Source organism: Lynx canadensis, chromosome B4, assembly GCF_007474595.2.
Source record: "Lynx canadensis isolate LIC74 chromosome B4, mLynCan4.pri.v2, whole genome shotgun sequence".
Lineage (NCBI taxonomy): Eukaryota > Metazoa > Chordata > Mammalia > Carnivora > Felidae > Lynx > Lynx canadensis.
Genome location: NC_044309.1, coordinates 45,384,431 through 45,400,260, shown reverse-complemented (window position 1 = coordinate 45,400,260; position 15,830 = coordinate 45,384,431). Strand labels below are relative to the sequence as shown.

Below are 15,830 nucleotides of genomic sequence, written 5' to 3'. Positions count from 1 at the left end.
TCCTTAAGTACAAATCACAGAAGTGGAGGGTGAAAGGCCCCTCAAAGCCTTTCCTCTGACGCTAGCCAGAACCACACCTAAGTAATTTCCAGTTTGTAATGATGATAGACTCAAAGGAAAATGTATGTAGAACTCTCAGTGCCTGCTTTGGGTTATAGGCACTATTCTATACATTATCTGATTTAAGGGAAGTGTTTTTTTATTCCCCAAGTTAGACAAAGAAGCTGAAATGCAGAGAGATAAAATAACTTGCCCTCTCCCCAGCCTGGGGTTACACAGCTAGAAACAGCCTGGAAGCTTCCAAGTCCTGCCATCTTCCCTGCCTACCACAGTGCTCCAGAAACTTCCCCGCAGAGAGGGACCCGGCTCGGCCATGCAGCCACAGAGAAGTCTGGCCATGAGGCGTTAATCGGGACTTCGTTCCTGACTGGCACTGTAGAACAAGAACGCAGGGTCGTCCTGTTGGTTTTGACTGTGGTTATGAACTGGATTATTAACCCAGTCTTTTGTGATAACTCAGTAACATTTCTTTGATGTTTTCTGAGGCAGAGGTAAGCCAAAGAGCCAAGGTGTCGCTTCTTCCCTCTTCCATACCTGAGTCGGGATGGAACGCATCACCAACCCCAAGGTGTGGACACCAGTAGCCATGAGTGGTCCTGAGGATAATCAGGGCATTGCAACCCGTCGGTATGGCCCAAGAGGAGGTGGACACTTCACGCAGGCTTACAAGGGCCGGAGGCACAGGAAGACTCATGGGGACAAGGCGACAGTGCTTGTTTTTAGGAAGCCTAAGGAAGCATCTGGGATGCCGTAAAGGATGGGTGGCAGTAAAGGAGACTGGGCACCAGTGACCTTGGTGCGCATTAGACGTTCAGATCACTTGGAAAATTTTAACCTGTATTAGCCCATTCTCTCCTCAGGCTACATGGATAAAAATGTCTGTGGGTAGCTGTCTCCTCTTCTTCCTCTCCCCTCCCCCCGCTGCCTTTAGTTAATTGCAGCTGTGGTCAAGGGCCTGCAGCCAAAAGTCCCACAATGCACCCCTCCACAGGAAGTTCCCAAGATCTCTTCCTGAACAGGAAATTTCCTGTGGTCCAACAGACATTCCTCTCAGCGTTTATCACTCACATACATTTGTTTTGGCAGATACTGGGTCTTGGGTAAGAACAACAAGAGACGGTTGGAGGGAAGGCTACCTCAGGAAAAAAAAATGCAGTTATTGTCAGGAGAAGAAAGTGTGACTGAATCAACTCCTATCTCAAAGGAAAACAAATACTACCAAAATGGACCCGAGAGATCTGACATGTGTGAGAATGTGTGTGCCACTCACACAGCTGTGCCACATTCCGATTTTAATTGCGACTCAGAGTGAAGGTAGGTGGGCTTTCGGTGGGGGCCAACTTCAAAGCATTTGGCCAACTTCGCTCCGTGAAATTCTGGTTCTTCTACACATCATGGCTACCATGTGACTGAGACTTTAAACTTTTCTGCAGCGTCCTTAGACGTGTGCCCTAATGTAACTTGTTCCCTCATGACAAGAAGCCTTTCAATCTGCCCAACTTCCAGCCACCAGCATACCCTTTCTGGAGTGGCTCACAAGCCGATATTCCACACTCGTGTGGCTTCTCTGTAGACGAGTCTACAATTCTGGAGCTACAACGGGCGACAGGAGAAAAATGCAAGTACTCGAGCATTAGCAGTATCATTCTCCTTCCTAACTGGCCTGACATCTCTCTTACAACCCACCTTTCACATAGTTCCCGAAAAGGAATGTATCACTTCCCCGCCTGAAACCCGTCAATGGCTCCCCGTAGATTCTGGGGGAGAAATTCAATTCTTCAGCTTAGCCCAGCAGGCCCTTCAGGTCTATCTTTCCGGTTTTATTTTCTATCACACCCCTTTGCTCCGGCCACCAGCTGCTGCTTGTTTCTAGAACCGATCTTCATTTCTTTGCTTTCCTCAGACTCCTTACTTTTACTTTCCTTTGCAACCCAGCTTAAACACTTACTCCTTTCCGAAGTCAACTGCTTCTCCTCTGTGGATCAATGACATGATACACAACCCCAACCACCCTATATTCTGATTTGCTGGTTAGCCATCTGTCTTCCCCAAGAGGTGACAAGTTCCTCAAGGGCAAGAACTATTTTACCTTCTTATTTGTCTTTGGAGTCACATAATAGATAGTTGATGGATATTTGTTAAAAAGCTCATCTTCTGGGGCGCCTGGGTGGCTCAGTCGGTGGGGCGTCCGACTTCGCCTCAGGTCACGATCTCGCAGTTTGTGAGTTCGAGCCCCATGTCCGCTCTGTGCGGACAGCTCAGAGCCCGGAGCCGGCTTCGGATTCTGTGTCTCCCGCTCTCTCCCTGCCCCTCCCCTGCTCTCTCTCTCTCAAAAATAAACATTAAAAAAATTAAAAAAATAAAAATAAAAAAGCTCATCTTCTGCAACCTTTACGTGGTAAAGACTACGGGAATGTTCTTTTGTTTCTACTATAAGTTAGGCGATCACACAAAAACGTCTTGTAGCCTAAGTATCCTAGCAACCTTGTAACTTCGTCCTCAAGACCCACAGAACTGAAATCCTTTCCTACAGATTATGCCAACGTGGGATGCCCACTTTCTCCTGAGAGAGCTGTGCATCGCATTGGTCTGACTGATTTTCCATGTGTTTTAGCTGTAGTAAGATACTCGGCTGGCTGCCCCTAGGGCCCCATAATCTTTTCAGCTGGACTTATTTAACCCCCTTTCTGTAAGTCCAGCTCCACCCAAACTCCAGGCCCAATCCTCTCCTTTATCAGGAGGAAGCTTGGGACCAGTTGTTCAGGGAATCAGTAGTGAGTCACCACTACTGCTGGCTTTACTGGGCCTTGCTCTGTCACCCGGAAAAAAAAGTCTTTGCTGTAATGGGGTCCCTTATCTGGGTTTCCCACCCAGCCCTATCTTCCAGTCCTTCTCCATAACACAAGTCCTATGGCTGAATCCCAGTTGCTACGGCTGGGTTTCTGCTGTCTGCTCCTTAAGCTCACGTTTCCAAAGGTCATGTTAGACACCCCCCACCCCCAACTACCAGCACCTTGCCTCCCGGCCATACTCGCCAACAACTGGTGGTCCTGGCCTTCCTCCCGTTACCTGATACTGAAATTTCCCTAGTTGCCTCGACTCTGTGGGCACAGCTGAAGTTTGGGAACTGTGAATTTCTTAAAGAGGGTATCCTTTCAATTCTGTTCCCAGTGCCTGGACTAGTGCTAAGCACACTGCATGAATACAAATATTAGTGCTTGAAAGAATGAATGGCCTCTCAAAAACTGAGCTTTATTGATGGCATGATTTGGATTTGTTGGGAATATCACAGTGGATGGCCAACAGACTATTTCTAGGTTCTTACAGGACAGAAAGGATCTTTCACTGAAGAAAGGACACCTAAATTCCTCTCAAAAAGAAGGAGGTAAAGCCCTATTTCAAGAAATTAACCTGGGGCACTTGGGTGGCTCAATCAGTCGAGCATCCGATTCTTGATTTTGGCTCAGGTTCGTGAGTTTGAATCCCGTGTCAGGCTCTGTGCTGACAGTGTGTAGCCTGCTTGGGATTCTCTGTCCCTTTCTCTCTCTGCCCCTTCCCTGCTCATGATCTCTCTCTCTCTCAAAATAAACTAAAAAAAAAAAAAAGATCCCTCAGCACTACTCGATTTCTTAAAACAAAACAAAACAAAAAAAAAAAAGAGAGAGAGAGAAAGAAAGTTTGTAGAGAGGAAAGCTGTCACTTCACAGTCTCAGTGCCTTGAGGGTTCTGGAACGGACAGTATCTAGCGACAGCTCTGGTTTCAGTGGTGAGCGATGGAGAAACATTCGTGTCACCTCTGGGGCTGTCAGTACTTTTAATACAATACTTTTCATAACACTCGGGGAGGGTTGGACAGCTGTTTCCACTCTTTCATTCCTACTCACGGGGCTAGGAATTAAAAGGTCTGGGCTCAAGTCCTTTCTCTGCTATTGACTTCCTTGAGGAGCCTGGACATGTCACCTCATTCCAGGGTCTGTTTCCTCATCTGAAGACGGGGGATAACACCACCCAGCTTGTGGCGGTTGGGAGGGCTAAAGGTAACGGTAAGTGTCACCGGGCTGGTGCACAAGGGGGCAAAGGTGAAAATGGCACATAACAGGTGGATGTGAATCTTGGCCAAGGAGCAGAAGATGATGCAGTGTGGTGGGCTCTTCTCCCTTCCTTTCTGGCACGCACATAAAAGCCTACAGCTCAGTCTATCCTCTGGTCCCAGATGTATCTTAGTTTTTTCTTTTCTTTCTTTATATAACTAGTTTTTGTTTTTGTTTTTTTTTTTTTTTTTAAATGAGTTTCATATACGATGTCCTCTCCTTCTTTCCGGGACAGTCCCTGAACCGGAGGCTGAGGTGTTTGCGGCTCATCCGTGCCAAGTGGCGTCTTGATTCAGGGGCAAAGGGAAAAATCTGGAGAAGGTGGCCGAGGTCGTCCGATCATCATCTGCCGAGGGAATGCACTCGCTGCTGTGGCCGTGCAGATCGAAGTCCCCATGTTATTTTTCTAGGCTTTTGGAAGTTGAGCGAAGAGATAGGGGTGGAATGCCCCTTTGCGTATTTGCTAACATTCGGTGAGTCCTTACTATGTGCCAGGCCCTGTACCAAGTGAATGGTTTTCAGGGTGTCAATCATTAGAACTCTTGTTATGACCTGCAAGGCTCCTGGTTGTAAGTCAAGGTGTTCCCTTTGGCTCTGTGAAGTCTCCAAGCGGTGGCCTGATTTCCTTGGAGTCCCTACCAAGGCCAGAACAGCTGGCGTTCCTCTCCTAGCACGGCTCCGGTCCCAAGGACAAGCAACTGGAAGCAGGATGTTTTGTGAGGAAGGTTCTGTGCTTGAGGCGCTCCGGCGACCGGTGAACCGACGGACCTACCATTCTTCCATCTCAGGCCTTCTTCAGTTTATCCGTGTTTAAATTTATATTTTAAATATACTCCGCTTTAACTGTTCCTGCCTTATTTTTTTTTTACAAATATTACACTCCTTATTTTTTTTTTTTTACAAATATTACACTCTGAGGTTCAATTTGGAGGAAGCAATCTTAGAAATTAAAAAAAAAAAATTTAAAAAGCATAGATGCAGCTCCTATCCAACGAAACAATTAAAAACACACATGCACACAGATTACTCTTAGACCGCTGGTGCACACGGAACCTTAAACAATGGAATGTTATGCAAATGACACAGTATTTGTGCCATCTTCTAGAAGGGTGCTGTGGACATTAAAGAATGGTTGTTTCAATCAGCTCAACAGTCACAAAACACAGCAAGTCATGTAAGACCATTTATTAAGCTTTGTGGACAGTTACACTGAAAGTAGAGGACACGATTCTTTTCTGTGAAGTATTCACTGCCAAATGGGAAAGAAAAAAACCAATAAATGTATGCATCAATAGCAAATACCATTGACGTCTGCACAGAAAGATAACTAGACACAATTTGTTTCCGGGAACCACCAAGCAAAATAATGGCTTTCTCCTGCCAAAATCCAGACTCCTAATGATACCAATGCCCACAAACCCGGGATGACCGTTTTATCTTAAACAGCCATACAAAATAGGCAATGGTATAGCACAAGACTAAAATAACCTGAAGGGATTAAACGCTTAGATGCAATGAAACCCACGGGTATGAGAATCGGGGGCCCGGAGTAAAGCTGACCTCTCTACTCCCTGAGTATTTCTCCTTCAATTCCATAGCTAGCACTGGGAGGCTATTTTTAATCCCCGGGCATTAGGCAGCTGAGTCTGGTTAGAATAAGATATCTGAATATGGAGGCACCAAATGCCTGGAGCTCACGCTAGAAACGTTGCTTGTACCCAAGCAGCTGGGCTGAGGATGCACGGGCTCCTGAGATTTCCCACCAGAATGGTCAAACTAGTCCTGGGCTTACAGGTCAGACAGGGGCCGGTTTGGGAGGTAGCATCTTCCCTGTCTTTGAGTTTAGCCAGCGTCCAGTTCCAAGAACTATTTTAAGTGCACTCTTAAAAGCTGCTTCTATCCTCACACCCACACTGAGGTTAAGGATGGAGAGAGGGAGTGAGAAAGGGAGAGGGGAGGGAGGGAGGCTGATTGATTGACTGGGCTTTACTGCTCTTTCCCTGATTTCCGTGGGTTCCCATTGTGCTTCTAAGAAAGCAGGATTCAGCGGGCGTCAGTGCTCTGGGCTATATTTATACCCATCCAGCTGCCCAGTTGCTGAGCTCTTCACAATTACAAACAGCAGGAGAACAAGATGCCTTCCAGGGGGACCATTTTCTCATGGTATTTATTCTAGATTTCTCTGAGATGATCTCAGCATTCATATCTTCTTGATGAAGTTGGGGGGGGGAGTGAAGGGAGAAGAAAAGAATCAGAGCTGGTGGGCACAGTTCTCTGGTGCCAATGCAAAAAGGGCGTTATATCTTCCAGGCATAAATGGGGAAGGCTGCCGTTCTGCCTGGGCTTTATTTACCATTCAGCCAGGCTTATGCCTGGAAAACAGACTGAAGGGTCACACGGTGCTACACGAAGTAACTGTGAGTAGAGGTACCCACTCATCCCTGGCTTTATTTCCCACCTCCTGAGAGGCGACACAGAGCAAAAGGTAATATTAAGAGAAGAAGGGAGGTATTCCACTGGCTTTGGAATCTAATTTGGATTGAATTCTGACTGGCACTGTCCATTTGTGTGAGCTTGAGTAATTTACCGGAGTTCTCGGAGCCTCGCCTCACCTAATAGTCCCTTAAGAGAGTTACTGTTGGTCTGGAATTGAGACAGCATGTGGAAGGAAGAGGAGGCCTGTATTAGCTTCCTTTGGCTTATGTCTAAAACACCTTCTACAGCCCTGGCCAGCCCAGTCCGGAACATAACGTCCTCTGGGCCAGGCACCTGTGGTGAGCAACCCAAAGCTGTACAAGCAAAGCAGCTAGGCAAATAGGAGGGCTACACCACTCACTTACCAGCAAGTAAGCCTCTCATGCGTTCGCTTCATTTATCTTTTTTATCATTTTTACTTTTTTTTAACGTTTATTTATTTTTGAGAGAGAGAGACAAAGCACAAGCGGGGAAGGGGCAGAGAGAGAGGGAGATACAGAATCCCAAGCAGGCGCCCGGCTCCGAGCTGTCAGCACAGAGCCCCACGGGGGCTCAAACCCATGAACCTCGAGATCATGACCTGAGCCGAAGTCGGACACTTAACTGACTGAGCCACCCAGGCGCCCCTCACTTCGTTTATCTTAACAGAACCTTCTCCAGGGCCCTGATGAGGATTAAATTAGCTAGCAGATGGAAAAGTGCTTAGGACAGTGCCTGGCATGCAGTTAGCATGCAGTAAGGGCTAGCTATTGTTATTTTCCCAACGGAAAGCCCGGATCATTCTCCATTGTTCCAACACCAAGTATGGAGAGAATCTCAAGATAAATGTTTTATAAATGATAAGGGAATATTCCTTAAAATCAAGCATTAAAATTTGGATAATGTAAAACATTAGTGGACATGAATCTGGTCACTCTGCGATATGGCATTTTTTTTTTTGTCACCCACCCCTCCTCCCCAGCCCCTAACTGTGATTTCTATGAATTATTATATAGTTATATAATCTATAATTCTATTATTCTATAAATTATTCTTCTAACACCAACTGTTTTAGTTAAACAAAGGGTTGCTATTAATTCTCAAATAAAGTAACCATTTAGAGCCTTCTGAGTCACTTACATGGAAATAAAATGTAATGCTTTTTTTATTTCCTCTCTTTCCTCTCTCCCTTAGCCACAAATAAGGGTTGTTTGGTTTTACAGTAGATGAATGAAAATTGAACCCTACTAGCAGATGAGACCTGAGTCTGAACAAGGATTAATTTAAATGTAATCCATCTGAAGACTGCATGAGTCCCCTTTAGGAGTGCGGATCTTGTCTAAAGTAAATGCTTAGCTGACTCTGGCCAATGCTTCACAAACGTCTGCCACTGGGAGAGCAGGAAGAAATGCACATCTATCCACCTGAACCTCTTTTGATAATTCTTCTATCCAGGTAAAATCTGATCTAAAGAAAAGAGCAAAACAGCATAAAGAAAGAGGGTGACTTTACTGCCTAAACGTTCTGTACAGAACGACGGCCAGGTATAATGACTTGGTTTCCAGCTCTGGGTATGCTTGTGTGTATACTTATTTATTTATTTGCTGTGTATATCTACTTTGCCTTTAGTCTCAGCTCCCAGAGCTGGCTCCTTTGCAGTCTTCTTCAACCATCATCCACATAATTTCCATCAGTGATGTGACAACACCCTCCTCGGAGTGGTTCTCGAAATGTCTCGCTTATCTCTTCCCCAGAAAATTGGAGCTGTGTTTTGTTAGGTACTTGGAACCCAGCCCTGAAGACTCTGATGAAGGAGGTCTGAGGTGGGAAGTGTAATCTTTTTTAAAAGATCATCAAGTGAATCTGCGGTGCGGCTGGGCTTGGGAACCATTGGATGTAACTCTTGGAATATTCAGAAGTACTATCAAGACAAGAGCATATAATAATAAGAGTAGCAGTTAACATTTACATAGTGCTGTGTGCCAGTCATGATTCTAAGAGCTTTACGTATATTAACTAGTCTATGAGTACTTCATATGTTGACTTCTTTATTAACGAAAGGGTGTTAGTGTAAAAACAAAACAAAAATCTAACTGGGTTAATCCAGTTCTTCCACTGATTTCCTATAACGGGGACATAAAACTTTATCCCTCAAGAGGGCACAGGAATACAAAAATACAGCTACCTGCCCTATATGTAGTGCCTCACAAGACTTCCATGCAGGCGATACTTTGTGACACAAGTTGTACTAGTCTAAGGGTAGAAAATTATCAATCGTAATAATAATTTCAATTAACAAAAAAGCTTCCTCCTGAGAAGCTCCATATATACGAAGTTCAACTTCGAAGTTCGATATATAGGAAACACACACACTTAAGACAATCTCTCCCTGTGGCAGAGAGACTGTCAAAATTCATCAGTCTTTGATGAAGTTAATTTTAGCTCTGCTCTCTTTCCCCAAACTTCTTAAAATAACAGCGAAAAGATTTGTAAGAAAGCACAAGGACTAAAACACCAGGAGAGGAGATAAGAGCGAGGGGAAGAGGGAGGGGGACGAAAAGAGGAGGAGAAGAAGAGAAGCACAAATCAGAAACTTGAAAGCAGATGAACTAATGGTAATTTACTTAGCAGACGCAGGGAAGTAGAATGCTAACCTCATAGTAAGAAAAGCTGTGCAATAACCAGATTTACAGGGCAGGGACCCTCAAAGGCTGGGCAATTGATGACACTGGTTACATCTGAAAATCTGGACAGCTGAGCCACTGCTCCTTTCCTATCACGGCAGAAGATTAGAAGTTTTGCACCAGAGACAATAAAGTACAGTGAATTCAGAAAGAACTGAAACCAAATTGGCCAGGTGGAATTAACTTGAAACTTATATATGGAGGAGTAAAAGGATGTGTATGTGGCAACCAGTGAGATTCCCCCACCCCCACCCCAGCCCATTTCCTCTCGCTGCTCTCCCAGGAGGTTGGCAGCTAGACTTAAGCCCTCCAGGATGGCTACCTGTCCGTCTCTGCGGAATGTAGCCAAAGACAAAAGACGTCGAGATATTCATAACAAAGGTATGTATGTCAAGGAAATACCCAGACTTGTCACCCTCGTGGATAAGCCCACCCATGCATGTAGAACTTCCAGTCAGTACTCCAACAACTCTCAGATATGAGCGGACAAGCAGAGATCACCAGATGTTTGGGTATAAAAGAGGAAAGGCAGAGAGTGAAACAAAAAATACCACCCAGCCAAAAACAAACAAAAAACCCTTAAAACGGCCAGAAGAAGGCGTCATGGAGAAAAGACAGACAATGTAGGAAAAACTAATAATCATCATCATCATTATTATCCTTCCATAAGTAAGAAAAGATGTTGCGACTCTGAGAGAAGGACAAGATGTTATAATGAGGAATGTGTCCAGAACAACAACAAAAATCCCCTCATGCACATTAAAGGTATGACCTCAGGAATAAAAACTCAATAGAAGGAGTGGGAAATAAACGTTAAGGAATCTCCCAAAGAGGAGTTCAAACTACAAGCAGGTGGAAAATAACAAGAGAAGATAAGAAAATCATAGGACCAACATTCTAATAATGGGAGTTCCAGGGAAAGAACTGAGAAAACAGGGGAGGAAATTTCCCAGAACTGAAGGAAATAAGTATCAGGTCTGCAATGGCCTGAATGGACTAACACAGACCCACGCCAAGGCACATGACAGTGAATTTAGAATGCGGAGGATAAAAATACTCCCGGAGGACAAATAAGCAAACAAAACAAGTTACACACCAAGGATTAAGAGTCAGGAAGGCACGGTCTTTGCAACAGCAGCACTGAAAGACAATACAATGGACCAGTGCCTTCAAAATTCTGGGGGAAACTTATTTCCTGCCTAGAACTGTATCCTTAGGCAACTTATTAAGTCCAACTATCAAATAGGGGGAGAGAGGAAAGATATTTTCTGACGTGCAAGTTTTCAACAATTTTACTTCCCCTCTAGCCCCGCCCCATCCCTAGGAAGCTATTGAAAACTGTCCTCCATTAAAACTAGAAAATAAACTAAGACAAGAAAAGGCATGGAATTCAGGAAATGAAATCAAACTCAAAGAGGAGGTGAAGTGAAGAAAGGCCCAGATGGCAGCGGAGCACCACGCGAAAGCCAAGACCAAAGAAGGTGGAAGGTTCTCAGAGACTCTTGCTCCAGGATTTGTTAACACCCACTGCATCTGAGAAAGGTGAATTAGCAATGAGTACATAAAAATTAAGTTATCAGTACATTAAAAATGGAAGTACATGGTAAAAACACCATAGTTATTAACTCCAGGGAAAACCAGAAGTTACAGTAAAGAAAAGCAATCTTAATAGAGTACGTGAGTCAGATACGATCGCATTTATAATTTTTTCTTTCAACGTTTATTTATTTTTGGGACAGAGAGAGACAGAGCATGAATGGGGGAGGGGCAGAGAGAGAGGGAGACACAGAATCGGAAACAGGCTCCAGGCTCCGAGCCATCAGCCCAGAGCCTGACGCGATCGCATTTATATAATGACAGCATGGAAACACTAAATACTGACCTGTCTGAAATTATGACTACCTGGATGCTTCTATGGTAGGGCTAGGGGTAGGGGACAAAAGAGATAAAGTGTCATCTTCTACAGTGGGATAAGAAAGGATAATGTCTAGAACTGAAAAAGAAATAAGTAGCAATGTCAGTGTGTAATTTAATTTTTTATTTTATTTTATTTGAGAGAGAGAGAGAGAAAGCAGGGGAGAGGGACTCAGCATGGAGCCCGACGTGGGGCTCGGTTGTTGGATCGTGACCTGAGCTTAAGTCAAGAGTTAGATGTTCAACTGACTGAGCCACCCAGGCACCCTGAGTGTGTGATTTAAGAAATGGAGGTAAATGACTAGAGAATCAGTTGAAAGATATAAAAGTGATTGCCTCTGGTGGGCAGGAAATCAAGAGTAGGGATGTAGAGTAGGGGGAGGGGGCACAAAAGATTTCGTAATGTACCTTATAAAATTTTTAGCTTCTTTAAACTCTACACGTACAATATAACCATAGAAAACACAAAGACGAGAAATGATGGCTCAGAGAAGGGACCAAGGACCACGTGCAGTAGAGGCTAAATTTCCATTCCACACAATTACACAATTCCTCAAGTGATCATGATGTTGCTATACTTCATGGTCTGCTTTTTATAAATTTTTAAAGGTAGAATTGCTGGGTTTGGTTACACACTGGTGTGGGGGGGGAGAAAAGTCCCCATTTGTGGGCAAAATATCATAGTTATTAGTCACATCAAAGTCTTAATTAGTAGTAGTTCAATACTTAAAAATATATTTTAAAACTTTTGAGAATAATCCTATGTAGTATTAACACAGCCCCATGCTAAACACATGCCATTGGGGTCCCTAATCCTGTGGAAATGATGTCAAATGAACTGCCTGGGGACCAAGAGACAATTTATTTTTGGTCAGCCTTAATCTTTTAATGAGGGATTCTTGCTGCGTTGAAGGGGAAAGCACGCTGAATGAGGGCTGCACTCCTTGTCAATGTTTTCTTATTGCGGTTTTCTTCAGCAATTAATGTTCCACGCCAGGGTGCTGGGGGTAAAGGAAATCTGCTCAAGAATGAAAACTGCAATTTCTCACTGGGTCCTTTAAAGGGAAAGCCTTTTCTCTCTCCTTTTCTTCCTTCTTTTCTTTTTATTTTTGGTTGGATTTGATTCTGGAGGGACACAACTGCCAATCATCTATACAAGAACCTTGGCATTTACTCAAAGAAGCAATTTTGGGGCGCCTGGGTGGCGCAGTCGGTTAAGCGTCCGACTTCAGCCAGGTCACGATCTCGCGGTCCGGGAGTTCGAGCCCCGCGTCGGGCTCTGGGCTGATGGCCCAGAGCCTGGAGCCTGTTTCCGATTCTGTGTCTCCCTCTCTCTCTGCCCCTCCCCCGTTCATGCTCTGTCTCTCTCTGTCCCAAAAATAAATAAACGTTGAAAAAAAAAAATTAAAAAAAAAAAAAAGAAGCAATTTTACAGACCCCTAGTAAAACAAATCGCTGTGAACCCTGAGGCTGTTTTCAGCAATGGAAAGCACACTGGCCTAATCCTGGTTCAGCTACCAACTTGCTGTGTGATCCTGAACAAGTGGCCTAACCTCTCTGATCTCACTTTGTGGGTCTACCAAATAAAGAACGAGTCCCAGACACTTCGCCGCCCAGAAATCTCTCACAACAGACCACAGCTTCTAACAGAAGTACAATGGAAGCCACACGATGTGATTTGAGATGTGTAGGCCCCACAGTAAAAAGAAGTAAAAGGAAAGGATTTACATTACTTTTAATTACTTTCTTAATTTGATATATCTAAAATATTAACACTTAAATATGTAACCAATCTAAAAACGTAAGATACTTCACATTTTTCTTTTTTTTTAATTTTTTTTAACGTTTATTTATTTTTGAGACAGAGAGAGACAGAGCATGAACGGGGGAGGGTCAGAGAGAGAGGGAGACACAGAATCTGAAACAGGCTCCAGGCTCTGAGTGGTCAGCACAGAGCCCGACGCGGGGCTCGAACTCAAGGACCGCGAGATCATGACCTGAGCCGAAGTGGGACGCTTAACCAACTGAGCCACCCAGGCGCCCCAACTTCACATTTTTCTACTAAGTTTTTGAAGTCTGGTACGCATTTAGCACTGACAGCATACTTAGGGATTAGCTCTGTTTCAAGTGCTCAGTACGTGGCCAGTGGCTAATCGTACTGGACAACACAGCTACAGGCATTTGGTTTTCGAAAGCTTTTGCTTCCCCACGAGCAGTTACTAGGAACAACTGATTTATCCACATATTGATAATTCCTGCCCAAAGCAGAGGAACCGCATGCTTCCCTAGCTTGATTAACCTTACAGTATTATCCTCAAATACAGAATTACCATAGGGCATCTGGAATACTAGAGTTGGCTCACAGACCCGCCCCCATCTCTTTTTTCAGACACATAGGTGTCTGGGGGCCATAATTGGACTAGATAATACCTTAGGGTCTCTTCCAGCTCTATCATTTGGTAATCTCCGTGTTTGATCACTGGCAACAGTATCAATTATACAGGCACTTACCAGTGATGTAAAGATTCAGGGTTTCAAAAAGGGAGTGGGTCATGTGCCCAGGAGAGTACTAGAGGGAGCTGGCATCCGCTCTCTTGATGTAAGCCAGTTCCCTCTAAGGTCACAGTGTTCCCGAGAGCTCTCATTAACCCTGAAGGCTGCAAAAAGAGACAACAGGCATGGACATGTGTGAAAGATTGCTGCAGTTTCACGGTGGAAGACTCTTTAGAAGTCACCCGGTTCAGAACTCTCATGCTTTTCTCTTCTCCAAGAGACTTGCCCATGATCACCTGTCTGCTGAGGGACAGATCTCTTGTCCTGCCTCGTGATGCCCAGTGCTCTTTCACTCACAACGTAAAATTCCACACACTGAAAACAAAACAAACCACAATAAAGTCTCTCTTCTAGGAACGAACTGAGGGTGCTCAAAAGGCATCGTATTTGCACATTCAAAATGATCAGGAATCCTGTTATTGACCCAGGATGAGGGTGTGGGTGTGAAATCTACAAATTCTTGGCTTTTATTTTGGAATCATGTCAATTACATACGCTCTTTGCAGTTTTGTCATACTTGGAAGTTCGGATAGCTATCTATAGATATAGGTCTTTAATTGGGAAAAAGTGGGAAAACAAATTAAGTTGTACTTAATTGATACAGATTTTGTAGGAGAGAAAATATTTCAAGACACAGGATGCAGGCATAAAAAAATATATAACAAAATGGAGACTTGCTATGAAAGGACCACAAGAGCATCATCCTGTAGTCCCCAAAGGAAGTAAATACTCCATGATGGTCTATGCAGGAGGCCTGGAAGAATCCCAAGGGCGCTGGAAATGTGGGCATCTTTTTAAAAACAAGAGCCCTAGCCCATTCTCTGAATCCCTAGAACAGCTTCCATCTTGTGCCTCCCAATCCTCCCCTCCCTGGATATGTGGTCACTTTTTGTCGCCAATGCCTGAATTATGCAATCAAACCTGCTAAAACGAGTGCCAAAATTAGATGCCAAGCACATACGGCATGCTATTGGCAGAATCCTTCATCTGGTTCTCAAGTTCCCAGCTAACTCCACTGTCCAGAATTACTCAAGAGTTTAAGCTAGAGGATTCTGAAGAGCGTGAGCGACGTGACTAAACAGACGCAAAGACGGACACAAACCAAAGGCAAGGCTGCTCGCTGCATGAGGAGCCACGAAATTGACTCCATGGCTTAGTGAGTGACTTCTACTCTGCAGAGGAAGCCCGATGAAGCCCGATGTACCTCATCTTTACAAAAAGGGAGAGGCAGTAAGGAAATGGAATATTATCACTGCCATTGTTCTTACTAATTGTAATGGCGGAGGTGGAATTGGTGATAAGGGAGACAGGAGCACTTCATTCCTTAATTGAGTCAACCAATATTTATTGAGCACCTCCTCAGGGAAGGCATGGCTCTAGGGAGCAGGCACACAGCAATGGACAAAACAGAGTGAAATCTCTGTTCTTAAAAACCTTGCATTCTTGTCAGTATAGACAATAAATAAATAAACAAGTAGAACGTCAAATGGTGGTTAAGTTTTATGGAGAAAAAAAAATGTCATGGAAAGGGTGTGCTGGTGAGGGCATGAGGGCTGCTATGAAGGACTCACATTAAGCAGACATCTGAAGGAGGGGAGGGTGTGGGCCATGGGAATATCTAGAAGAAGAGGATCCCAGACACAGAAAACAGGAAGTGCAAAGGCCCTGAGGTAGGAATATGCATGGCCTAACCTTCCATCATGGCTCGCCAGACTTACTATTTAACAGGCTCCTAATAGGCCTTTCTGCTTTTAGGCTCCTCCCTCCCTCCTTATACTCTCCCTCCTCTTATCTCTCCAGCAGCCAGAGTGATTCTTTAAAAATCAAAGTCGGACTATGTCAGTCCTCTGCTTAAAATTTTCACTGGCAAATTAAAAGCCAAACTCTTTACAATGGCCTGAAGGGTCTTCCCAAATTCTGTTCCCACCCCTCCTTCCAAACCCGAGTGTCCCTCACCTGCCAGACATCATTTCAGACACACTTGCTTCGTCGCTGTGCCTTTTTAATACACCCAACACATTTCCTCCTCAAGGCCTTCGCAGCTCTCCGTGCTTAGAATACATTTAACCCAGAG

General features: G+C 44.4%; 1 protein-coding gene and 1 long non-coding RNA gene across 5 annotated transcripts in view; one reads left to right on the top strand and one right to left on the bottom strand.

Moving 5' to 3' along the window:
- The window catches only part of ETV6 (ETS variant transcription factor 6), a 254,814-nt gene that overhangs the window by 104,015 nt on the left and 134,969 nt on the right, over positions 1–15,830 (bottom strand). The gene's annotated exons all lie outside the window — the stretch shown is intronic.
- Positions 1,167–5,086, top strand: LOC115518303. The gene is made up of 2 exons (XR_003970220.1): positions 1,167–1,374; positions 4,387–5,086. It is a non-coding gene; the product is annotated as an uncharacterized LOC115518303 (long non-coding RNA).